We start from the raw sequence: 5,572 nt of genomic DNA, 5'->3' as shown, positions 1-5,572 counted from the left end.
TCCTCCGGGGGCCAAGAATCCCGGTGTCTTTGCGTGATTCAACAACAACCTTTCAATCCCCATGGAAAAGAAATGCAAAAAAGCAAAATGGCTGTCTGGGGAAGCCTTACAAATAGCTGTGAAAAAAGAGAAGCGAAAAGCAAAGGAGAAAAGGAAAGATATAAGCATCTGAATGCAGAGCTGAACTGAACCTGATAATTACATGGTTGGTTTCCCTGGCAACCAGCCCCCATCCTTAGTTCAGTTCAGTTCAGTCGCTCAGTCGTGTCCAACTCTTTGCGACCCCCATGAATTGCAGCACTCCGGGCCTCCCTGTCCATTACCAACTCCCGGAGTTCATCCAAACTCACGTCCATTGAGTCGGTGACACCATCCAGCCATCTCATCATCCGTCGTCCCCTTTCCTCCTGCCCCTAATCCCTCCCAGCATCAGAGTCTCTTCCAATGAGTCAACACTTCGCATGAGGTGGCCAAAGTTCTGGAGTTTCAGTTTTAGCATCATTCCTTCCAAAGAACACCCAGGGCTGATCTACTTTAGAATGGACTGCTTGGATCTCCTTGCAGTCCAAGGGACTGGCAAGAGTCTTCTCCAACACCACTGTTCAAAAGCATCAATTCTTCGGCGCTAAGCTTTCTTCACAGTCCAACTCTCACATCCATACATGACCACTGGAAAAACCATAGCCTTGACTAGACAGACCTTTGTTGGCAAAGTAATGTCTCTGCTTTTCAATAAGCATCCTTAGATGGGATCCAAATGTCACCTAATTAACATAACAAAAGACAGTGGTCACTGTCATCCCTTAGGCAGGCAATTCCAAGGGTTTTAGAAGCCAGTTCTGATTATGCTGATCATATGGCTGCTGTTGATGTACTAGGGATAAATTAGAGGGCCAGGGCAGCTTTTTCTTAGTCAAAACAGACACTATTTTTTTAACCCCTAAAGCATCTAGTTTTAAAAATCTGAATCCATTTCCAATGGTGGCATCTCTTTTGCTGATGAAATATGAGGAGCAATTAGGTAGTTCTGTTGGTTAGTCAGCTGTCAAGATTGGTAGCATAATCATAGGTATTTTCACATAATCTTCTTATTCCTCAGTAAGGAAACATTTCACACTTCTTAGGTATGGGCCCCATGATACCAGGGTTTTTATATTTTCACATGGACAAGGAGGGATAGAAGCAGAATAAGGAAAGAGGTTTTCGGATATAAGAGTAAATATATTTCCTAACCTAGATTTAACTCTTTTAATATCAATTATTTCTATCCATCAATTTTCCATGTTAGAAAGTAAATTCCTAGAATAATATTAAAAGAGTTTAATCAAAAGAGTTTGGAACAATTATTTTTTTCTATTAAATTTTGTGACTTAGAGGTATTCAACATTTCTTTGTCTCAGAATCACCTTTCCTAGTTCTAACAGGGTCAGAGGGCCAGAGAAATAAAACAACTATGATTACATCAGCAATTTTGGCAGTTGGTTTATCAGCTGCACTAACTAGTTGCTCCTCGTATTTCATCAGCAAAAGAGATCTCCCTTGGAAATGGATTAAGGGGACTTCCCTGGTGGGCCAGTGGTTAAGATTTTGCCTTCCAATGCAGGGGCCACAGGTTCCATTCCTGGCTGGGGAATGGAGAGCCCACATGCTGCACAGCACAGCCAAAAAATAAAAATAAATGAAATAACAATAAGAATAATATAATACTTTTAAAAGAAAATGGATTCAGACGTTTCAAAACCAGATGCTTTAGGGGCAAAACAATAGTAATTTCTATTTTGGTGAGAAAAAAGTGTTGGGCCTTTAATTTATCTCTGTTGTTAAGTGTTAGTCACTCAGTCATGTCTGACTTTTTGCCACCCCATGGACTGTAGCCCACCAGGCTCCTCTGTCCATGGGATTCTCAAGGCAAGAATATTGGAGTGGGTTGCCATTTCCTTCTCCAGGGGTTCTTCCTGACCCAGGAATCGAACCTATAGATGATGAACAGTACCTATTCTATACCATATACATGGGTATCCAAATATATTTATGTATATGCATATGTATGGGGTTTCCCTGGTGCCTCAAATAGTAAAGAATCTGCCTGCAATGTGGAAGACCAGGATTTGATCCCTGGATTAGGAAGATCTCCCAGAAAAGGGAATGATTACTCATTTCATGGGGATCATGAAGAGTTGGACACAATTGAGTGACTAACACTTTCACTTCACTTTCATGCATATGTATATTTTTAACTTCATAGACAATTCACAGCCTAAGGAGGAAACACTTTGAAACTAAGATATATCATTGTTGCTTCTTTAAGAGAAAAACTTATTTTAGTTTTATGGTTTGAGTCAACTTATATATCACATGATTTATAAATGTCAAACATACTTAAAAACAAAGTTTGGCTTATTTGGATAGTTCATTAAGCTAATAAGCCCAAGGGTAGATCTTGATTGACTTATAGGTGAGTTTGATTAGCAAATATTCCTGAGACAAATCTTCGAAGAGCATTTTTATTACTTTGCTCTAGTGAATTCCAAGATTTCGTGCTGTCATATAGTAACAGGCTGCACATAAAACCTTAGTGCTGACTCGGCAAATGACAGCTGGGGGAACTGCTCAGTACTGGTGCATAGTCTGAATTGGCTCTAGTCTACACCAATGGTGGTGAGTCTTCATTAGAATATTAAAACACTTTCTCGTTTACATGGTTTTGCATTAAACCGATTCACATACACATGTAATACATTGTATGATCAGTACTCAAGTCACACTGAAAGCATATCCTATTTGTATTTGGTGACCAATCCTCATGAGCTTCCCTAAGGAAAAAAAAAGCTACAGAGTTGAGTAGTTTGTTTGGGACATAGTCTCACCTACCAGAGGGTCACTGCTTTCCTAACCATGACGCACCTAAGTCCTCAAACTAAATCTGCTTGCCCAAAGGCACTACTGCAGCATTTCGCTCAAACCTGCCCTTCCCTGTGCCGGGACCACTTTCCCTCCTCCTCTCTGGTGGCATTTAAACTCCCATTTAAGGAAACGTCATGTTTTAGGAATTTAGGTTTGTCCACAGAACTGTAAAAGTGATCAGCGACTCTTCCCAGTCTGTGTGTGTGTGTATACGTGCACACACATACAAAGGTGTGCTCTGTGATGTAAAATGTTTGCACAGATGACCTGCTTCCTGTTTTGCTCTGTGAGGTGGGAAAGGAAGACAAGCAAGCAGGTGTGTAATCAGAAAGGTGAGCAGAGCAAGAAGCCTCTCAGGGAGTGAAGCTGAGGCGCCAGCAGGTGGAAGGAGTCAGTCCGCTGGGACTAGAGAATGGGTTCTCGCCATCTCTTTTCTAATCCCAGATAGTCTCCTACACGGGCTCCGTTAAGACAGGATGGGGAGACCAGCACAGACCCTCAAATGCCCTACACTCTTAGAATCTATTTTCTGAGGCAAGGGTACTTCCTAACGGGTCTCTGGAAGAGAAGCAACTGGTCCCAGTCAAAAGGTCAAAGAAAGAGAGGTTTGTTTTTACTTTCTATCTTCCTCATTGAGTTTTTTACAGACCTTCTCAATACATAATGGAAACAATGTATTACATCAACTTTAGGGTGATTTTTTTTTTCTTCACAATTTAACACCTCTGAAACTGAGATGCATCCTATGATCAATGGCAATTTACGGGATTGATGTAGCCTGAATTGAATTTCTTATATGAGCATGTATTTCCACTAGGGTCACTACCAACCTGAGACCACTTTAAATTAGATTATCTCTCTGAGTTGTTTGCAACGCACTGGTGGTGTGAATGCAGATCTCATACCTATGTGGGTAAAGGTTATTGTTCAGAACCTCAGGGAAGAGTTTTCTTTTCTCTCTCCTACCAGGGCTGAGGTTGAAAAATGAAACTGTCCCTTGGAGACTCCGGCTTTATGCCAGGGTCTCTTATTAGACTCCCTATCCTAGGCTTTTTTCTTGGTAGTTGATAAAATAATGGCTTATCTTATAGCCAAAAGAATTTAAGAAATTTCATAGTGGAATTAAAAATGCTTGTCTCCAGGGAGAAGCATTTCTTCCCAGTTTCTTACTTGAATTGAAAATTGAAATTGGTTGTCTCCAGGGACAAGCATTCTTCCCAGTTTCTTACTTCTGAGCAGCAACACTGCCTTCTTCAGGTCTTCACTTGTCTTTCAGAGCCTGCCAGACCTCTCCAAAAGATTCAGGTAATCACCCTCCACATGAATGATTCACTGTGCAATTTGTGGATATAATGGGATTTGTTCATTTGTAATTTCATCAAGATATAATTTTTGAGTAAATATTGTTATAATGCTATAATTACCACTGTGGTGAATTTGTTCATTTTCTTTTGCAAATATTTATAAGGTTATCTATTCTATGCACTGGGGAAGGAAAAAATATGCCCAAGAAGTGGCCCCTGACTTAAGGGAGCTTTGAGTCTGTTATGATTGGATAAGAGATGTGCTAAATAACTGTAATGTAATGTAGAAAATGATAATACCAGGGGAAAGGAATGGAAAAGCTATCCCATGATATTCAGGAGAGAAAGAAATCATTTCTAGTCTGGGAGAATCAAAAAATACTTTATGGACGATATGCATTATAATATTAAGGGGGAAAGTAATAAGGATTATCATTTAAAATGCTTTGTGCACTTTGTCACTCAGTCGTGTCTGACTCTTTGTGACCCCATGGACTTTAGCCCTCCAGGCTCCCCTGGCCATGGGATTCTCCAGGCAAGGATACTAGAGTGGGTTGCCAAGCCCTCCTCTTTGTCATGCCTCCTCCTCCTTTAGTTACATTATTTTATGTAGTCCTCTATGAAATCAATGTAAATTCCATTTTACAGCTGAGAAAACTGGTTTTGAAAACTGAATAACTTTTTACTTTTTAGAGGCATAATCCTTGTTGAGAAGGCTGATGCTTATCAGTGGGAATAGTCAGAACAAAGGCAAGGATGTGGGAAAGCCAGGGACACATGCATAGATATTACACAGATCATCGGAAGTCTAAAGGCAAGTGATAAGAGAGATAAAACCGAGTGCTTTGTTTTAGCTAGATAATGAAGGAATCAATGAGAGTTGTCATGGACATAGAATAAAATAGCCTGGTAGATGGTTTACTAAAGTTCTAACAAAGGAGGAAAGTGAAAGTGAAGTTGCTCAATCGTGTCCGACTCTGAGACCCCATGGGCTATAGCTTACCAGGCTCCTCCATCGATGGGATTTTCCAGGCAAGAATACTGGAGTGGGCTGCCATTTCCTTCTCCAGGAGATCTTCCCAACCCAGGGATTGAACCTGGGTCTCCTGCATTGTAGGCAGACACTTTACCATCTGAGTCACCAGGGAAGTCCCTAACAATGGAGAAATAGTTGTCAAAGATGAGGCAGTGATTTGGGTATTGAGTGTTTAGGAGAAAGTAATACTAGAAGAAATAGTGAGCACAAGAGAATATGGGACATTAAGGTCCTGTCCTAATGAGCTTAATTATAAGTGTCCCAATACTGTCTGTGCCAGCAGAGTAAGAGTTTAGGAAAAAGGGCCAAGCAATTGTAGGATGTAATC

The 5,572-nt window shown here is 40.6% G+C and overlaps 1 non-coding gene across 1 annotated transcript; it reads right to left on the bottom strand.

The window, feature by feature from the left end:
- Positions 1–5,284: 5,284 nt before the first annotated feature.
- On the bottom strand, positions 5,285–5,356 carry TRNAC-ACA (transfer RNA cysteine (anticodon ACA)). Its single transcript has one exon. It is a non-coding gene; the product is annotated as a tRNA-Cys (tRNA).
- Between the last annotated feature and the right edge of the window lie 216 nt (positions 5,357–5,572).

This window comes from Bubalus kerabau, chromosome 1 (genome assembly GCF_029407905.1).
Source record: "Bubalus kerabau isolate K-KA32 ecotype Philippines breed swamp buffalo chromosome 1, PCC_UOA_SB_1v2, whole genome shotgun sequence".
NCBI lineage: Eukaryota > Metazoa > Chordata > Mammalia > Artiodactyla > Bovidae > Bubalus > Bubalus kerabau.
Note: the sequence above shows the minus strand (reverse complement) of the source record. Positions and strands in the feature narration are given on the sequence as shown.